The 21,502-nt window shown below is 36.9% G+C and overlaps 1 protein-coding gene across 1 annotated transcript in view; it reads left to right on the forward strand.

The window, feature by feature from the left end:
* Positions 1-21,502, forward strand: part of plxnb2a.1 (plexin b2a, tandem duplicate 1) — a 108,884-nt gene that overhangs the window by 46,216 nt on the left and 41,166 nt on the right. Inside the window, exon 2 of the mRNA XM_058772146.1 lies at positions 8,754-8,829. The gene's annotated coding sequence lies outside the window, so the exon portion shown is untranslated. The remainder of the gene's footprint in view (positions 1-8,753; positions 8,830-21,502) is intronic.

Here is a 21,502-nt window from a genome sequence, read left to right on the forward strand (position 1 = left end):
GTCTTAACTGCCCGAGGGAGGTTCATGTTAGCATATGATATGATTAAATATTATTTGATGCCTCTGGAAATATGACATTGCAGATCACATTCACTTATGAACAACAGTTTCATTCACTTAAATATGAACACTGACAGTAATGTGTCACTGTCATGAACTGTTTTAAACCGTGGAAGTAGAAATGAGTTCAGACGAATGCTAACAGGCTGCCTATGTTTTTTCCACCCCAGAAATAACCGATTGACAAGCACTAGAAACATGTCTGTTCTGTCGATGTACAAATAAACATGCTTAAAAACTGCTTCCGAATGCCAGTTTGTTTTAGCTAGTAGTCTAAACATACCTACTCTCAAATTTCACTCAATCAGTTCCACAAATGATTCTTTTCCAGCTCATTTCAAAGATAAATGGAGTACCTGCTGATGGAATAGACTTTTTATGAGTTGTTGGGTTTCCTTCTACTCTGCATACCTGTCAAGCAAGACCGAACGTGTGTGTTGGATCCCGATCAGGATCTCGAAATGAAACTCTCCAATGAAAATAAAATACAGGAAATGAAAGCACATCTGCTTCAAATTCCCACATCTACCAGCCTTAACGGATCAGTTCACCCCCAAAAAAATGAAAATTCAGTCATTATTCACCCTTGTGCTATTCCAAACCCATATGTGTTTTTTTCAGTGGAACACAAAAAGAGATGTTTTGAAGAATGTTCACGTAGCCCTTTTTTCATACAATGTCAGTTTTTGTGGTCTGTTAACCTTCAAAATGGGACAAATAAACACCATGAAGATTGTTTATGGAGACAGATAAGAGTGGGTGATATCCCGGTAGACATTAGGTTAGACATTACCGGTAGAGATTTTGGACTATCGTCTCTCTCGCGGTTACACGCTCACGTGACGTAGCTGTGCTACGTGGTCACGAAAATGTAAGGTTTGTACACTTTTTAATCATTGCAGTTTCAAAACAAGTGATTTTAAGCTGCTGAAACGCATTTAGCAGCAAAAGAGAGCTCATTTCGCTATATGCGTGTGCTGTCTGAGAGTATTTCTGAGCACTGTCGGAGAGGAGCGTGCATGTGAAGACGCTGCTCATAGAGCGCGGGAAATTTTTTTTTTTTAGCCAATTTATAGGTCTTGAATGGTTAAATACACACACTTGTATGTGTCAAAATGCCTGTCTTTTTAAGTATCCTCATAATCGCAGTAATTTAGGTCTTAAGTGAAAGCAAACACTCGAGAAAGAAAACACATGTGTAACAGTATGGGATGGGACTAGGGATGGGACGATACAAATACCACCCGATTCGATACTTGGATGCCAATACGATATGCATTGCGTTTTTGTTTTTTAATTTGTTTTCAATTTTAATTTCGATTCTACAAGTATTGCGATATCGCTATGTGTTGCGATTTTTGTTTTTAACTCTAGACCATGGGAAAAAGTTGAATGATACACATAATATACAGAATGTCACAATAAAAAAACACACACACATCTTATTGCGATTCGATATTACAATTTATTGTGATTTTTGTTTGCTTATTAAAGACTAGACAATGGAAGATAGTTGATTATACCCTTAAAAGAGACTGTATATGATGAGTCATATTAACAAAAACAATGAATCACATCTTTCTAAACTTTTATTTCAGGAGCATACACATACACAGTGTATATTTAAAGTACCTTGAACCATGAAACTTTAAAGTTCCAAAACCCTGAACTTGCACATGAATATAATAGTCAAATGTTCAACAAAATGAGCAGAAAAAACACTTTCTGAAATTAAATGTTACTTTGCATACCGTTTTAGTCATGTTTTCCTGGCAGTAGGGATTGAAAACGTGAATGTGCAGAAAGAATTCAGGAAGAGGTTTGATCCTCTGCGCCCCTCATGGTTTTGCTTTCTCGCGCCGAATAAATGTATAAATATATATGACGTCATCTAATGCAGCGGCACCGCGCACACAGAACGATCGCTGTATGACATCAAAGCACCGCGAGAGCTACTGAGAACATACGGCTCCGCATGCTTTCGAATCGCTCTCGCGGTACTTTGATGTCGTACGCTGATCGTCTGCGCGGTGCTGCTTCAAGTCGAACACGCCTATACATTTCGCCCTCTGTTGGAATTACATGGCGCTAACTTCTCCCCACCACCTCTTAGGAAAAATAAAATAATGAAATAATAATCTGAGGTAAACCAATCGATTTTTAAATTATTTTAAAAAGAATCGCGATAGTTAGGTGAATTGATTTTTTTTCTCCCACCCCACTATTTACTTGTCTTAAGAGAGCTTGAATTTTCTTCTTCTTATTATTATTATTATTATTTAGGCTAGTATTAGATTTTAATAGAATTGAAATTTCTATGCTATCAAACATTTTGATATCCTGAAGACCATATTTAAAGCAAAAATAGGTCATATCGGTTGCCCTTAGCGACAGATATGACTCATTTGCTGTATTTAAAGTTTTCTGATGCAATATGATTACAATGCAGTTTCATTTAGTGTTCCAATAAAATGAGGGTGAATGAGTAATGAAAGAATGTCTCTATAACACGTTTTTAATACAGCCCTTTTGTGCCAGGGAAAGGTGCCAGTTGACATTTTCTCTCTTTTAAATTTCTTTTCTGCTTTTTTTTTTTTTTTTTTTTAACAAGCGCGGTGAGGAGAACATGTGTTTAACAGATAGTATGCGGTGTGCCGTTGCATGACAGCAGAGCAGGGATAGTGGTTAGCGTGTGCTATGAGCCATGGTTGGGTGTCACCGCTTAAACAAAAGCAAAGACACCTCACCTAGTCAACCCGTGTGAAGCGCTGTCAGCTGCCATTTCACGAGAAATGGATAGTGAAATAGTTTTTTGCGGCCCTATAATTCCTTTTACACACACGCGCGCGCACGCACACTCTTACTAACTCCTCTCTCGCTCAATTTTCAGTTTGTCTGTCTCTCATATGAAATTAAATTGCTTTCTCTGCTGTGAAGCATTTCCATGTGTACCATCAAGCGTTTTATTTTCAGAATTGCTTTCTGAATGCCCTCTAAAAAAGCACACACGCTCACACTATTCCTTATCCTCATCTTCACACAAGCGATATTGAAAAGTGGAATTTGACTGCGTTTGACTGTGTCGGTTACTCTCTCCGCACCAGTCCCAGGTCTCAGGCTCGTTGTCCTCTTGTGTTAAACCGTGTCGTCTCGCTCAGGCGCTAGAGTCGCAAGGTTCTGGGTTGTTGTTGCCATGGGAGCAGGTTCCCGAGCGATGCTGCCAGCTCTTTCCAGCCTCGAGCTTTGCAGTGGGTGTGTGAGAAAGTGGGTATCATTGGAGCCTTGCCCAGTCTCTCTCTCTCTTCTCTTTTTTCCATCTCCCGCTCTTTTAGTCTCAGATGGCATGTCTTGATATGAGTCTTTAATGCCCCAGTTCCCATATGCCACCAGTTTATGTTTGCCATTTTGTCATGGGAGTTGTGCCCTCACATATTCGCATACAGAAACCACACTCCATGGATCAACAGTGCTTATTATTGATGTTTGTGTCTAGGGGTTGCTTAGTCAGTAGAATGTTGTTTTATGGTGCGTTTGTTTCTGAGAATAAATGTCAGACTATTCCTTCCAGTAAAAGATTCTTAATGGTACGCCATACACTGCAAAAAAATAATTGAATATATAAAAACAATTTCTAAATATAAGTAGTATTTAAAAATCATTTATATTATACTTGTTATATTTTATTACATTAAAAACTGACAACACTACTGTTCAAAAGTATGGCTCACCAAGGCTGCATTTATTTGATCAAAAATACAGTAAACAGTAATATTTTGAAATATTATTTAAATGTAATGTAATTCATTCCTGTGATGGAAAATCTGAATTTTCAGTATCATTCTAATATGCTGATTTCATTAAGAAACACCTTCTTCTTCATCTTCATCTTCATCTTCTTCTTCATCTTCATGTTGAAAACAGTTGTGTTGCTTAATATTTTTGTGTAAAAATGTTGTTTTTTTGATGAATTAGTTCAAAAGAACAGCATTTATTTGAAATAGAAATTCTCAATTCTCACTATTAACTAGTTGCTTATTAGCATGCCTATTATTAACATATTGGCTGTTTATTAATACTTATAAAGCACATATTCTGCATGACCATATTCTACATCCCTAATCCCACCCAATACCTAAACTTAACAACTATACCTTACTAACTATTAATAAGCAGCAAATTAGGAGTTTGAGGCAAAAGTCGTAGTTAATGGTTTGTTAATAGCAAGAATTAGACCTTAAAATATAGTGTGACCAATCTTTTCTTAACATTTATAATTGTCACTTTTGAGCATTTTAATGCATCTTTGCTGAATAAATGAATTGATTTCTTTCAAAAAAGCCTTAATAATGTTTAATACAAGTTTATCTTGTTTTAAGAGTGTGTAGGATGTTGTACTTACTGGCAAACAAGACTAAAAGTGCAAAATGATACATTGCTAGCCGTCGGCTGTTACATGCTCAGTCGTGTCCTCACAGGTCAACAGGGTCTGTGAATATGTGTGCTGCTCACTGTTATCACGTTCTCACACACACCCACCTGTAAAAACATGGTCTCTGAACCATGCGGTAGCTTCGTGAAGTCTTGCTGCAGTTAAGGTCACATTTATCACTGTGTGTGTGTGTGTGTGTGTGTGTGTGTGTTTGTGGCTTAGGGTTTCAGTGCCTGGGAGCCATAAGTCCCAGAGATGGAGCGGCTAGTTGAGACAGGAAACTTGGAGCTCTGTGATTGTATGTGAGGCTGGTTTTTGGTTCATGGACCTCTGCATTCCTACACTGTTAGATGTGAGAGAGACTGAGACTGCATTTTGGTATTACTTGGATCTTACATGATGCTGTAAGATCCAATTAATAGGTTACCTGTTTGTCACCGAACATGCCAGTGCCAGTGAATGTCCATAGAACAAAATGTGATTCTAGGCTGTAAAATTTGTCTCTACACCCTCCCCTTACACCTGCTGGTCTTGACCCAGGAGCTATTATTGATAATGTTCTCACTCTGTAGTTTTCGAAACAACTCAATTCAAAACCAAACTAGATTGCCTCGATTATAATCAAGCGCTACTGGAATAGCTCAATGTGACGCACATTCAGTTAATGGGCACGCTTGCCTATTTTTGACACAGTGCAGTTACTCCAGCCACTTTATTTTCCTGATCCAAAATGTATGCATGAATTGATTTAAAAAAAAAAATAATAATAATATTTAGGCTTTATTACATTTAACATATTTGAATGAATTTTATAGATTGAAATATATTATTTAGTAAATGTAAATACACATGCATTTACTTTAATAAATGAATGAATTAAAATAAATGTTAAATAATTATTTTATTCATTTAATTATTATAAAAATATCTGTCTGTCTGATACATATAAAACATAAAATAGTTTTATGTTTTTGACTTTTGAACAGTAGTGTACTCGGTATTTATATCATAAGTAAGTGAAATGAAAGCCACCTCAGAAAGATCATTTTGGGTGTTTAAAAAAAATGGAAAGGCGGTAACCGTATACTCTGAAAGGTCAGAGTTCACTCACAATAGGTCAAAGTCCTGTTTGGAAGAATCTCTGGAATGCCCTGAATGTGAGGGTCTGAAGCTCAAGCACACTTGAGTTTCGTCTTTGACAGTATTGTGCTAATTGTTGATGGTGTCAGTTGTAACATTACCTCCTGATGTCCTGCCCATTTTGTTCTCACTCACACGCACCTCTCTGTCAAATCATTGTGGCTGTGTGTGTGTGATATCACAGACGGTGGTGGCTCCATCAGTGCTTCCATAGTCAACCTTAAATCTGCGTTTTTATGCATTTGTGTGTTTATAAAGAACGTTTGGTGGTCTACAATTGTTTGCAGACTACGTCTGTGTGCGTGTGTTCTTGATCATAAAGGTCATCTTGTGGTTCGGTGGTTGCTTCCAGACAGTGTGTTGTGCCTCTTTGTATGTGTGCATGGCTTCTTCATTACTTCCAGCCGTAAACTTTCCCAGCCGAGTCTCCGAGCCCATTCTGGCTGAAGATCTTTCCCAACATCACATCATGCTCACCCTCATTCAGCACAATTCACCCTCCTCCTCCCTCTGGATCTGGATGGATTGATGCTCGGATGAGGGAACGCCAGCAAAGGATCTGCATTTTTAACTTCCGACCCTGACGTTTCTTTCATCTGTCGATCAGCGCTGCGCGGTTGCGGTGTGTGTGTGTTTAATGAGTGGTAACTGCAGGTTTTGAAGTTTTTGCCAGTTTTTTTTGGTGGGTTTTTCACTGTTGTGCGCCAGGAGCGGACCAACTCTAGCTGCGGGACAGATTACCGAAACAGCCCTCCGCTTCCTTCTGGAAAATATTTTTAGGAACGCTTGGGTTCTGGCACGTCATGCCTCCTGAGTTTTGAACAAAATTCTGAATGTTTTGGACAACTTACGCCTAAAAGCTCTGATTATGGACAGCCTTTGTTCCTCCTTTCTGGCTCACTGGCTCCTAAATGCCTCGACACTGAGTTTATGGAAAGCCCCTTTTTGGACTTGTGCAGTTTGTTGATAAAAGTTTTTGTGTGTGTTTTGTCTGCATGCATGGATCAGATCATGCAGATTGGCTGGAGAAAAAAACAATGACTTGCCTTTTGGCCATGAACCTGTACATGCATGTATGTGGGTGTGTGATTGAGGAGAAAAGCGACAGAAAGAGATCAGAATTCAGAAACCCGACTACACACATCTGCTTCTCATTGCTCAGTCCACAAAGGAGCCAATAATGATTGTGACTGGCAACATACACGCATTGAAACACACTGAATGAGAACATACATACATTGGGGCAGCAGTGAAATGGAGCATGATGTTTCAAGCCCACCTCTCTGCCCACACCCAAATCCGCTTTGACCCCTGACACCGAGCCTCTGAAATCATAAAACAGCCCAGGGCAACCTCAGCATATGTGAAAGACATCAGAATGAATGGACACACACACATTCTGATGGGATGATGTTGGCAGACACAGATTATATTCAAAACAGCGAAATGAAATGAGAATAGAAATGAGTGGATGTTCTAGTAAATAATATACATATTAAAGGGATAGTTCACACAAAAATGTAAATTCTGTCATGATTTACCACATGAGTGAAACAAACACACACACATATTACAGATTACATGCTGAAAATTGTAGTTAGTAACGTAATCTAGGTAGCTTTTAGGTAATGTATTCTGACTACCTAACTTGTTTTAAACCAACCATTGCCCTTTTCCTCAAATTCAGAAGCCTGGATTGGAAAATTATTTACATGACATTTACATGGCCATTCTGTATTGTGAATCTAGTCAAAGCTAAATGGTATGACACACATGGGATTTTTGGAAACTAAACATTATTATTTTTCTTTAAAGAGAAAAAAAAGCAGAATTAGGGAGAATCAATAAATTATGAATAATTTACTGCCATTTAATGAATAATATGCAATCATGCAATCCATAAAAAGTGTCTGAAATCTGATTATGAGCATTTTAAAATGTATTATATATAAATATATAATTGCTATTATTATTATTATTATCTCTGTTCTCTTGTAAGGTTTTTTTTTTTTCCATTACTTCAAAAAATAATAGTTCAATTTCACAAAAAAAGTATATTTCCACAATGCCATAGTAATTTTTTTCCCTAAATGATTTCCCTAGATGATATAATAGTAACTGGGTGGTACTCACGTTGTCTGCTGTTTCATAAAAAAAAAAAAAAAGAATATTAGACATATATAGTACTCGGTTTACTAGTATTTGATTCAGATTATTGTCACAGATTCAGAGGAGTTGGCGTATGTGATCTCATCATATTAACACAATGATCGCTCTGAGAGAAGAGAGACAGGTGTGTGAGTCCGCATACACGGATAAATGCTCTTCCGCTGATGCATGGATGAAGTGAGCGCGAGTGTGTTTAAGACTCTTGAGGGACTCTTCATCTGTGACGTTAGCACTAATGTAACATGTCTGGCATTTACCCTCATCATGTTGTTCATCTGTAAACCACATTCTCTCTAGGTTAAGTCAGGCTGTTCTGCTCTTGCTGTAGATTACTGTAATTTTCGTAACAGCCACACACCAATATTTTCCTCACAGATGGCTTGACCACAAAGAGTCTGGTACCAAATTGAGTCCGATAATTCTTCTTTTAGTGTCGACTTGGTTCCAATTCTACCTCATATCGGTTACACTGCGAGCCTTATTAGACTCGCTTTGGCAAAGCCTGTCTCTGTTGTTCTTTTCTGTTTACAACACCCACTGTTAGGCCATGTCCGATCAAAGTTCCTTGTGCATGTGATTCAACCCAGATATAAACACATTCACAGGTATTGAAAGTATCACAGACAAGCCGTCATCATTCCTTCAGTATTGCTCACTCATTGACAACACGCCCAGAATTTAACTGTGTTCAGTTTACTGTCAATATTCAGCTGTTTAAAGTCTATTGTGGTCCAAATGATGCCTTTTTAATTCTCTCATAGGTTTCATTTGCAAATTTAACATTTAAATCATTGAATCGGGTTACAGAATAGGCTAAGCCGAGGCATAATTGACTTTAGCCTCGTCTGAGTGCCTGGCACAGAATTGGGAATGTGCTCATTGGCTTTTTTTTGTGTGAGCTGCTCCGTCCATTTCATTGCAATAATGCCCTTTGTTCTTTCTTTTTTTCTTGTAGTGTTTCTGCAGCCGCACTCGAGGATCAGCGGAAACAAAAGAGGCAGAGGAGGGCAGAGAGAGGGGGAAAGTCAAAAGTAAGTGGCGAATAAGTAGATGTAGGACTGTGTTTGGCAGTAAGGAGTGGGGAAGGGCGAGTTAATCTACATTTTTTTCTAATTTCTCTCTTAGCTTTACTGTTGTGTGCTTTAAAAGGGATAAATACCAAGATGCAACTTTTCAGAAAGGGTTTTGGCATGCTGACAGCATGATGCGCTTTAGCACGCAGTTAGACTGTCAGCGGCGTAAACTCTCACAGTGAAGTTTAAAACATCACCCTTTCAAGCATCACTGCTGCGTCCATCCAAAAAGCACTTTAACACACATTCATCATCTTCAAGAATGAATTTCAAGACCGGTTTTTTGGACCTAAAATTGCCTTCTGTGAGAAATGTGAGGACTGTGACCGTTTTGTGCAATAAAGTATTATAGTATGTTTATTTAAAAATTTGCATATACACTGAACAAAATTACACTTATTACACTTTTGTTTTTGCCTCCATTTTTCATGGGCTGAGCTCAAAGATCTAAGACTTCTTCTATGTACACAAAATGCAATAATCATTCTGTCTAATCAGCATCTTGATATGCCACACCTGTGAGGTGGATGGAGTATCTCGGCAAAGGAGAAGTGCTCACTAACACAGATTTAGACAGATTTGTGAACAATATTTGAGAGAAATAGGCCTTTTGTGTACATAGAAAAAGTCTTAGATCTTTGAGTTCAGCTCATGAAAAATGGGGGCAAAAACAAAAGTGTTGCGTTTATAATTTTGTTCAGTGTGGGTGTGTGTATAATCACACTCACAACTGCTGCTTCTGTCACTTTTTCTCTTGACAAGAAGTGCATTTATTCAGTCGCAGAATGTCTTTACAACCAAATCAAATGGGAGACGTTTCAGATGTGCGCTCCAGCTTCACTTCAGCGGCAGGCGCGAGTCAAATGAGTGCGGAAATGGTACTGTGCTCATAGTGTGTGCAGCGCCGGCGCGCGCTGTAGCCGGTATCATTGCATATCAAAGCGCAAACTAAACTACAAGCATGCAATGTCGTGGTCAGTTAAGTCACGAAGTCACCAAAAAGGCAATTAAAGCTGCCTTAAAACTGCCCATGCATGTAATATATTTTATATGAGTCACATTTAAATGGTTTTCAAAACTGTCCTGGAGCATCCTAGCACTGTCTCACTCATCTAACACACTCGATTCAACTCGTCAGCTCATTAATAGAGACTTTAAGACCTGAAGTGGGTCAGAAAAGGTAAAAAGAGTTGAGAGAAAATATGATGAGTGTCAGATCCGCGGATGTTCAGCAGCGGCAGCTCTTAAAGAAATAACAGCCAAAATAACCTAATAACCAGCTGCTGTGATGTCTATTAATCAAAGGACAAAGGAAAAAAAAAAGAGGAAAAATTACTTTTATAGCTACTGTATATTTCTGCTGAAGGGCACAGGTAAATATGACATTTATTTTAATGGGTTTATGTGAATATTGTTTTAAGTTCACTTAAATTAGAAGTTGTTGTTTTTTAAAAGTCTAATACATTTTAATATTGATAGCTCTCAATTATACTGTTGAATGGCTATAGTCATTTATAGAGAAATCAGTATTGGTATCAGTGATACTGGCCTTCAATCATAAAAATAAAGATGCCATTAAACAAATATTAAAAAATATACTGTCTTTATGTTGTTTGTACATTTAATTTGAAGATTGAATGTGAAATTATTGCAATGTAAAACTATATTTAAAAACTTTAATGTTAGGTGGAATTAATCGCGATTAATTTCAGAAAAATGTGCGATTTAATAAATTTTTTAATCGATTGACAGCACATATATATGGGAAGTTGACAAATAAAAATTGGACGGTGTCCTATGGTGTGACATAGCAAAAATGTTGAAAAAAAAAAACTTAACATATAACAAATAGCATGAGAGAGGTTTATCTTCAGTGTTAGTTTTTATTTTATTTTATTTTATTTTTTTACATTTTTCCGTCACACCATAGGACACATTGATATGTCAACTACCCATATATATCACAGACCTCAAACTGAACGGTAATGCAGATAGACAGAATATTACAGAATTTTGATACCATTCATCAGTTATTTTTGTTAACTTCTCATCATTTGCAAACAATGCATCCTATGCACATACTGAAAAAATAAATGTGTCTGACCTCATCGTGGTTTAATTATATAGGGCTTGTCAAGTAATTGTTAAGAACTCACGACCAAGTTGATTATAAAAATGTAGATTTCCACATTCCTCTTGAGGTGCAGTGGAAAAAAGGGAGTAATTTAATAGAATAAATTGCTTTTCCTTTCTCTACTTAACAATCTGAGAATCAAACTAAGTAGTAGAGAAGGCGCCTGAGAGCGGTAATTTCTCACGAGATTGTCTTGAAGGTTTCTCTAGCTACTCCCTGATCTCCCGCTCTTGACTCACGTCTGCTATTGGCTGCCTCAGTCTCTGCTGTCCTTCAATAAAGGATTGGATCCATGCTTTTTATACAAAGAAGGTCAATGAAACATGAAACCAGACCCTCCAACCACAGAAAAAACGCAGGCGCTTTCAATACTCTAAACACACTCTGTCTTTCCACCCTTACCTTATTGCATTTATATTGAAGCCTGAGGCAGTCTGCTTTTTTTCAAGAGGCAGCGAGGAAATTCTGATTGCGAAGCAGATTAGGAGCTGCACTTGATTTTGCTATGAGATCCCGACACCTAGTTTTTCTTTTTGCCGGTTATTAAGCAGGAACGGTGGACACTGAGCTCCTATTACAGAAAGAACGTATTAGCTTCACATACATAAAGAGAGAGCGAGACCTTGGTAAATGCTGCTCTGCTATCGCAAACCATTTTTCATAAAGCCTCAATGCGGATTTTGCCTCAGTCACTGACAGTGATTAATAGCTCCTGTCAGTCACGTCACTATGATAATAAGTGTGTGTATGCATTTGTTTCTCAATAGGTGATTACACCCAGGAAGTGTGCGATATTGGGTGTAAATTCTGTCTTTTGCACTGCTGGAAAGTTATAGTAATGCATGTTCACAGCTAAACTTTCACCTTTACAGAGAGCTAAACTCATTGCTTCAGGCCATTTCCTGAGGCATAAAATCGTTTTGTACTGTCAGTGGTATTGATGTGACCGGAATGAATCAAAAGTAGCTGAATCAGAAGTTTTTTTAATAGTAGCTAAATTTTTTTTTTGGTAAAGTTTTTGAAAGAAGTCTCTTATGTTCACCAAGGCTGCATTTATTTGATCAAAAATGCAGTAAAAACAGTAATATTGTAAAATATTATTGCAGTTTAAATGAACAATGTTCTATTTGAATATATTTTAAAATGCCATTTATTCCTGTGATTGCAAAGCTAAATTTTCAGCTGCCATTAGTGCCAAATATTACTTCAGTGTCACATGATGCTTCAGAAATAATTGTAATATGCTGATTGGCTGCTGTAGAAACATATCATTATCATTGTTGAAAGCAGTTTTACTGGTTAATATTTTGTGGAAACTGAAACTGATTTTTTTTTTTTTTTTTTTTTTTTGCAGCTTTATAAATGTCACAATTTGAATTTAATATGTCTTTGCTGCATAAACATTCAAGAAAATAAATGTAATTTCCTTAAAAATTATATGATTATAACATTTTTACCATACGAGATGAATAGCTATATAAAGTCTGTATATCTGGTTGTTCAGCACTGAAGCATTAAATTATTATTATTTATAAAAAAATTTTTTTTTTTCAACCAATAGCAGACAGAGGAGGTGTTCTGGAAGCCTTAGTAGAATGTTTCTGTAAATACAACTTTATCCTAGTCCAATTGCACCTTCTAATATAAACAAACAAAAATTCAGTTGGCCAAAAAGCCTTGAGCAGTTTATGCAGAAATTTGTTCTGCTCATGTTTTATGAATCAGGCTCAGTGTAAATCTAATTGTAAATGTAGTATTTATGCACTAGTCAATTAGCATACAATTATCATTCAGATGGCCATAAAAAAAAAAAGTTTGTTTGTGAACCAGATCACATAACCCCATATAGCCCAAACTGCCCTACTGCAAGCTAAGAAGTTTCAGTCTGCCCTGTCTTGATGAATGTTTAACAGCTAACAGTGCGTTTTGAATATCAATACTCTTGCTGACGTATGAGAGAACAAGTGATTATTTCAAACATGTCTCCGTTCGCCTCTAGATTTGGATGAGGTCTGTTTGTGAAGTGCCTCTGGAGTCTCAAAGATTTTAGTGTGCACTCGTGTATTTGTGCCTGTGTAAGTGCAGAGAAATGATGTGGGTTTGTGTGATTACTTCTCGTCAGCCACCGGGCCTCACATCATTTTACGGAGAGGTCAAACCACCGTCACCTCCTGTCCAACATGCTTATTTGCTGTAGGTCTTGTCGTTATTAGTTTTAATGGTTTATTCAAACAGCTGTGTTGAACGTAAGGTCTTCAGGGCCCCTCTTGGAGTTTAAATGTCAGGGAACTCTATTTGATCAGAAGTCCACTTTTTGAAGAGATTTTGGAGCCCAGAGGCCAAGTAATAACAAATTTACATTAAGTTAACTTAAGTGCTGGGAGACTAGCGATGATTCGCACAAACACACTCAGGATGTGATGGAGATGCGGTGACTGGTGTGTTGTGCTTGGAGCAGTGCCATACACTCCTGTGCTTTGCATGTGTATTAACAGGATTCAAAATTAATTTTCGAGATTTGGGTTGTATTTATTTATGCTTATTTACATACTTATTTATATGTATTAGTTTTACGTTTACTTCTTTATATACTTTATTTATTATTAATATATATTTATTTTCTTATTTACTGTTTATTTTTAGGGATGTAACGGTATGAAAATTTCTTATCACAATTATAGTGACCAAAATTATCACGGTTATCAGTATTATCACGGTATTCTTAAAATGTGCTGGAGATGTTCAAAAAGTACCGACACATAAATCACTTCACCGAGTTTTATATTTAAAAATCAACAAACAACAAATAAAATGACTTTTCGTTTGCATAATCACTAAAACAACATTACCAATGATGTTTGGACTTTAAATGATAATTTGACTGACAACAGTTTAATAGCATGTTCAAATATCTAATGTAAATGTTCAAATAAAGCTTTGAAAAAGTGTCATAAAAAGGTAAACCTCACATTACAGCAGGGCACGCAAATTCGGTCCGTTTTTGGCCAGACAGAAACTACACACAGGCTGAATGTAAATATAAGTCTCTGTAAATCCACTCTCTGACAGCAGGTGGCGCTTATAGAAAAGCTGAATTACAGCTGTTTCCCGTAAACTCTGTGGACAAAGCAGCATTGCGACTAAAAAAACACTTCCTTTAGGTATTACATGGAGCGAAGATGAAAACAAAATGTCATCGAATCGTTTCTGAAGACAGTCAGAACCTTCAGAGGTACATTCATATAATTAATTAATTAATGTGTATAATTTCCTTAGCACTCTCTTAAAACCTCCCAGCTTTTCCGCCCTATTTTCACTCAAAACGAAACTTCTCTGCGTGCTGTGCGCACGTGAGACTGTTACTTAAAACTGTGCTTTATTTATTTATCTATCGCGAGTTGTTCAAATCGCGGTAATCGAATATGGTTTTAATGATAATTAAAATATGAAACGGTAATAACCGTGGGTAATTTTATCAAGATTGATCTCAAACCGGCAATCGTTACATCTATATAAATTTCTTTAATTACATATTTATTTTATCTCTTTATACTTACTTATAATTATTATTGATTTACTTTATATACTTTGTTTTTATTTACTTATTTAGTTTTAATTATGTAATTATATTTGTTTACTTTTTCATTTATTTAAATATTTGTTTATTATTTACATTTACTTCTTTATGTAGTTTTTATTATTTTATTATCCACTTCATACTACTATATTTATTTACTTGTTTCTTTATTTACTTTATGTAATTATTTATATTTATTTTTATACTTTATTATTGTGCTATTATATTATACTTGTCCACTTTGTGCTTATATATTCATTTAGTTATGTTTTCTTAAATTTCTTTGTTTACTTTATACTTTATATAATTACTTTTTATTTATTTGTTTGTTTATTTATTTATTCATTGATTTCTATTTGTTTTTATTCATTTATTTACAGATTTGTTACATATATTTGTATGTATTCATGTGTATATTCTAGGGGTCGGAGAAAAATTGATTCTCCAATGATTCGCAATTCTCTCTTCAACGATTCTGAATCAATTCTGAGCTTGTTTTTTCCCCCCCTGCAAGTGGCACGTGTGCGCACTAGAGACGCGACGGGCTTCATTGCACAGAATTTGCGCTGTGAGACACGTGCGCATTGCTTGACATTGTGTGCTTCAACCCGCTGTGTTTTCTTTAGATATGCTTTCATTTATGCCGTTTGAAATGCAGTACTATTAGATGCACGAAACTCGCGCGCTGTGATTGACTTTCACGTGCACTTTGTGTTTGTTTGAATACTTTTTACTTAATACTTTTATACGAAATTTATGTAGGCTACACACAGTCAGTTATGTTTTCAGAGCAGGACAAAACATCTGATATATCGAAATAGATCTGTGCATTAGTCTGAATGCAGCCTGTTAAAGCTGCCACTTTCTATGATCTCATCAGTAATAATCAAACAGCAATAATGCTGAGGAAAAAAGAAAAACCCATAACTATTGTCTGTAAACTTTCGGATACTTAAAGAACATTTATTTTATAAGTAGAAGTAATTAAAAAAAAAATGTAGCCTGCTTATATAATAAAAAAAATTAAGTAAATTTTGCACAAAATAAATTTGATATAAAATTTATATGAAAATGTAGCCGTGTGTAGTAATATTGAAAACTGAGAATGTGACGCATCGTGATATTGAGTTGATAATGATAATCGTAATTGAATTGCATCGTGAAATCAGTGAAGATTCACACCCCTACTTTTAAGATGGCAGTACTGACACACAGAGATTCTAACTATAAACAAAAAGCATAGAAACTGCAATTTTGTTTGTAAAGATGTATTTTAACAGCAGTAGAATTAATTGGGGAAAAAATGTAGATCAAGAATCATTTTGGAATCGTATCGTGACTCCCAGAATCGGGATTGGATCGTGAAGTGCCTGAAGATTCCCACCCCTAGTATATTCATGTTTATTTACATTTCTCTTTATTTTATATATTTTGTTATTCATACACATTTCTTTTATTTGCTTTATTTAATTTTATTTGCAAACCATGCAAAGTACAGTTTTATGACTATGAAGGAATATCTATTAACTCAAAATCTTCTCAATTTCCATTAGCAGATGTGGCAAAAAGTTCATTTTGGACCGTGTGTGAGTATGCATTTCTGCCAGCACTCTCTATTTGTTAGGGGCCCAGTCGCGTTGTTGGAAGTCATAGTTTAGCCAAGTGACTCTGATAAAGTGAAACTCTGCAGTCTTATACATCCAGAGCTGGAGAATTACGACCCTTGTGAAATAATAAGCGATGGAGTCAGATATATAGCCCCTTCCTGAAATTATCGACCCTCTGCTGTGGAAGAATTATGGGCGGTCTCACCTGTCCTCCCCCCTAGTTCATAATCTGTGAGAGAGGGAAGCCAGAGTGGAGGGGACAGAGAGAAAACTAGCAGTTTGCAGGAAATAGACCCAAAGCCTGGTCATAGATCCAAACCAAGATGGTATCAGGAAAGACGCATGTTCCTCTCTTTTCAGAAGCTCTGTTCGTAAACTTAGTCAACAGATTTGTTCTCTACATAGACAGAATCCTAACTCAAATAGATCCTCATACATGTACATAGGCAGCAAATTATTTGCCTCCTCACAGGAGACTTGGTTGCAGTTGAGTTTGCTGTTAGCATGTTGCTAAGCTAACGGCAGGATGTTTGAAGCATAACAATGCACAGTACACACAAATATTAGGTACTATGTAACACTTTTAATTACTTTGAACAGTTTTTAAATGTTTAAATAAAATACAACTTTTATTTATAGTCAGTATCTCTCTTGCCTTGTCTGCCATCTTGAATTTTTTTTCACTGAGATTGTTGCAGTGCATTCTGACTCTATCTACATTTGGCTAAAACAAGGTATCTTAGGAGGCATCTTAATTAACATCTCTATCTTTTGGAACAGCTTGCAAAACCGATGCCTTAAAATGGTGCCTCAGTAGGCAGCTCTTTAGGTTTTGGAGCAGAGTGAGAGTTTCTAGTTTGATGGATATATTTGCTCTCTCAGCAGTAATAGTTGTGATCTATCCCAGAAGTCTGCACTGCTGTAATCTATCCCACGATCCATGATCTAGCAGAGAGGCCATGACACGGCATGCCAGCGGAGGAGATGGAGCGCTTCACTGGTTATGGATGGGGAGGGGAAGTTGTTTTCCTTGAGATCCCGACAGAAAGTAATACTCTTTGCTTTCTGATCTGAGTTCAGCCTCCATGAAGTTTCAGACCTGTATTTGGCTCTGGAGTCGATCCTGCATCATAGTTCGATTTAAAGCTTTCAGGGCACCAAACGGAGGGAGAGCATCAAAATCTCGTCATGCCTGGCAGGGGTAATTTGACCCAGAGGAGCTGACTGAAAGATTGGAAGGAGAGCGAGCGAGAGTGAGGTGAATAAGTGAAGGGGGATGAACGGGTAAATGAATTAGAGCTGGTTTCTGTCTGAGCATTTGCTCGGTAAAACATATTCACAGTGGCAGCCTCAGTCATCTTTGATTCTAGTGGATTTACCACAACAAATATACCAGTTTTGATCCTCTCATTTAAAATTTGGAAATTTATTTTACACATTGGCATGCATTTACCAAGCATTACCCAAAACCCTTAGTATTAAACTTCTATTTGAAATATATCCTGCGCTTTTTGTGCTACAGACATGAGTTATACTTCAAATATATGCTATATTTAGGGGAAAAAATACCACAACCTGAGACCATGCCAAGTTTCACCTTCACACCAAGGATGATAAATATAATGATAACTGTAACTCTAAAGTTTTGATAATCATTCTAATTCTATGAGTATATGGAAGTCCACACCACAACTGTAACGATGTAGAAGAACAACATTGTTTTCTTTCCCGCTGATAAATGATAAAAACATTGACAGCCAATCAGAATATACTTGACTTTAAAATTTCTTGAGCTTTTTACACATTAAAAGAACACATTAAAAGCCACCTAGCAGCACTTTTGAATCATGGGAGTGAGTTTTGCACCAGCAAGCACAATTTATTTAATTTCAAAAATTTGCTAATGAATGATATCCTTACAGGCCATATGACTTCTCTAAGTAAACAGCCTCTTGTCCGTCTACAACTGGGTTGATAACAGAGAGCACTGAGGTCAGAGGTCGTGAGAGCAAGCTTCTGAAAGGAAATCGGCAGGCCTCCATTGGTTGTTTTGACACAGGCTTTGGCCTCCAAATGAGGTTTTAATTGACTTGTAAAATTCTTCCTTGCTTGTTGAGGTTTTTTTTTACTTTTCTTCTGACTCGAGGTCACATCAGGTCTTGGCGTTATGACAAGTGCTTCCCCCCCCCCCCATCTCCCCTTTTTTCTCTGTCTTTGACAGACACAGACAGGTATGACACGTAACGATTCTGTTGACCTTTCACTATGTCACTTGGTATTTTGATAATAATACGGTTGTGTTCCCTTGCTGTGACAATGTCTTTCTGGAAGCTCCTGAGAAACAATTAGCTGTCAGATACAGTGAGGCTGGACGTGTCCCAAGCCACCCGCTGAAGAGTTTCAGCTCTGACAGAGTATCGATTCTCCTTCCTCGACCATCCTCTTCCTCCTGCTATCTCAGACGTGCATCTTCCCTCCTCCGTTCTCTCCACTGGATGCAAAGTTAAAACTGCAGAAGGGAGGACAAATCTCTCTGGTACACTCTCTTATTCTGTCTCACTTTCTCTGGAATGATATATTGTTTCTTTAGAAATGATTTTCTTAGCCTGGGAAAGAGAGTGTGATTCGGGCACTTTGTCAGATATATTAAAAGAAAAAGTTATGAGAGCAGAACCAGAGGAAGACGGATCCTTTCGCTTACTCGACAGAAGTACAGTTATTCCGCTAGTCATCATTTCCGGGGCTTTGACAGATGTCTGAGTGCTCGACTGCAAACTGTCATTAAAGCAAAAGGGGAAACTGCCAATACAAAGTAGTTTTGAAATTCATATGAATTTTTCACTTCAACTTTTCACTTAGATTGTTGTATATGGGCCATAATATATGATATGATATGATATATAACATAATAAAATATAATATAATATATGTGTACAAATTTGGCACAGTTTTTTGTTTAGTTTGGTTTACTTTTTGTTTTTGTTTGTTGTTTTGTTCAGTGGTTTTATCCTGTGTGTATAATCTAATCTAATATAATATAATATGTGTGTGTACAGGTTTGGCAGTTTGTTTGGTTTTGTTTTGTTTTTTGTTTTGCCTCTGTATCTACTTTTAGCACATAAATATAGAGGACTAGTGCAGTAAAGAGTGGTTGAGTTTTTTTATTTTTTATTTATTTTTTAATCATCAGAGTAGCTCAGTGGTTCTGTCCTGTGTGTGTGTGTGTGTGTGTGTGTGATGCATTACTCATTCTTTCCTCACTTTTTTTTTGCCCTTATCAAACTTTCAAATCCCCATTAACACTGGCACAGGAGTTTTTACAAATCCCAAATTGTGAAATCTCTCTCTGAAATAGCAGTAGGAGGAGAAAGAGCAAGCCAGTGTAACCTCCCTCACTTCCTCTGACTGTCTATTAAAAAAATGATGCTGCTCTCTGAGTGCTGCAGGCTGCATGTGTTAAACCGTCCACCTGCTTCCTGAGGTTCCTTTAAATCAGAGCGTCTTTTTTATTCATTTATGCTCTGTGTGTAGCCGTGATCACATGTCAAGTGTGTTCATGTTATGCTTTTAATTCAATTAAATCCATACTCAATTTTAATTTCTATAATGCTCCATATACAGAGCACAAATCATAACGTAAACCCACAGGTCAAAACCAGATGGAGATTCTGCATGCATGTTTTCATTGCTGATGAGATCACAGGCCAGATTTCTCCGCGATCGAAACTTGTGGGCTGTGTGTGTGCGTGCGTGCGTGTTTGGAGGCAGACCAATATGCACACATACTGATTATAGTAATTGTACACTAATGGAGATCGTTGCCACCACCAGTCTGAACTTCACTGCAGTCATCAACCCCTAATCTCTGGTGCAATGAGTCACGGGTCTCTGTACCTGTCTCTAAAATGTCTCGCTTTCTCTCTCTCTCTTCTCTCTTCTCTTTTCCCGCTCTTTTTGCTAAGTTGTTTCTGCATTATTCCCCATAAGCTGAATTGGTTTCTCAACAGCCTATTAAGAAATTATCAGAGCATTGCAGCCAGAACAGAATCCCACGCAGCCGGTACAGAGCTCCAGGCGGCTTGAAAATGCCCTGCTTTCTTATATCTGCTGTACGGATCAGCAGCAGGGTGTTTAGACCATAAAGTAGGCAATTGTGACTCAAACTAGCTCTTTCTCATTATCTCTAGATTATTTGGGTCAAAATTACTCAAATACTTGAAATTGAAACCTTCTTTGGTCCTGTCTGTTTACATGTTTGTTGCTTATGCTGGATTCTGCTCACATCAGAAAGTTGCAATTACCAGCTTCCTGTTTGAAGTTGAAATTCCATAGAATTCCATCATGGAGATTTGGATGGAATCATAAATTTATTTAGATGTGGTTATATGCCATTAAGCAAACATAGCAGCACTCAGGGAGCTAAACATTCACTTTTAAGCAGATTTAAAAAAAAAAAAACATCAAAAAGTAAAAGTTAATACATTTATATCCTATTTAGAAAACAAATTGAAAAAAAAGCTTTAAATGAATCTTCACTTTTGGTAATTGTACACCCGCAGAGCAAGTGCTAGCATTGCCATTTTGTTTTTTTACACATCTGCCATGTGTTGTACAAATGAATGCTGTGTGGTAGATATCAAATAAGAATATTGCATTTCCGATTTGAATGGAACGCCACATTATTCCTCCCATTCGTTTGGGGAATATGAAAAGAATTTGTATTGTAATACAGATTAGAGATTTTCCCCTTGCTTCATCACATGAGCTAGCATTAGCGATTAGCCTACTCACACCAGCTTAATCCACACAATGGCTCAAACGAAAATAACCACTTGCCTTTTACAGTTACAGCTAAATGCAGCAGATATTATTACTGATTTAATATGGCGTGTGGGTTCTGGCCAGCTCTTTGGAGATGCGTGTGGTTATGTTATTGAAGAGAAAAGCTGGCATGGGGAATTTTACTTGGTTTTGCTGTCTAAATCACGTTGACTCATCCACACTTGGGAAGCCAAAGCTGATTTTCCTCATTTCTGCTTAGAAGTGTGTGAAAGGGAAATGCTGGAAAAACCAGGTCATACCAGCCTAAGGTGGTCAAGCTAGTCAAATAGTGCGAGCTGTGTTTTGAAATATGGTTACATTTGGGGTTGAATTTCATGAACCCTTTGTACTACAGGTTAAATAAATCATGAAGTCTGAATTCACAAATAAATACATTTTTGTGCAGATATGAACTGTCATAATGAGTTGTTTTGAGCGACAAATCTTGAGAAAAAGCATTTAAAATCGTATCCTAAGTCAGGGTTTGGATTT

This window comes from Onychostoma macrolepis, chromosome 04 (assembly GCF_012432095.1).
Source record: "Onychostoma macrolepis isolate SWU-2019 chromosome 04, ASM1243209v1, whole genome shotgun sequence".
NCBI classification, from domain to species: Eukaryota; Metazoa; Chordata; class Actinopteri; order Cypriniformes; family Cyprinidae; genus Onychostoma; species Onychostoma macrolepis.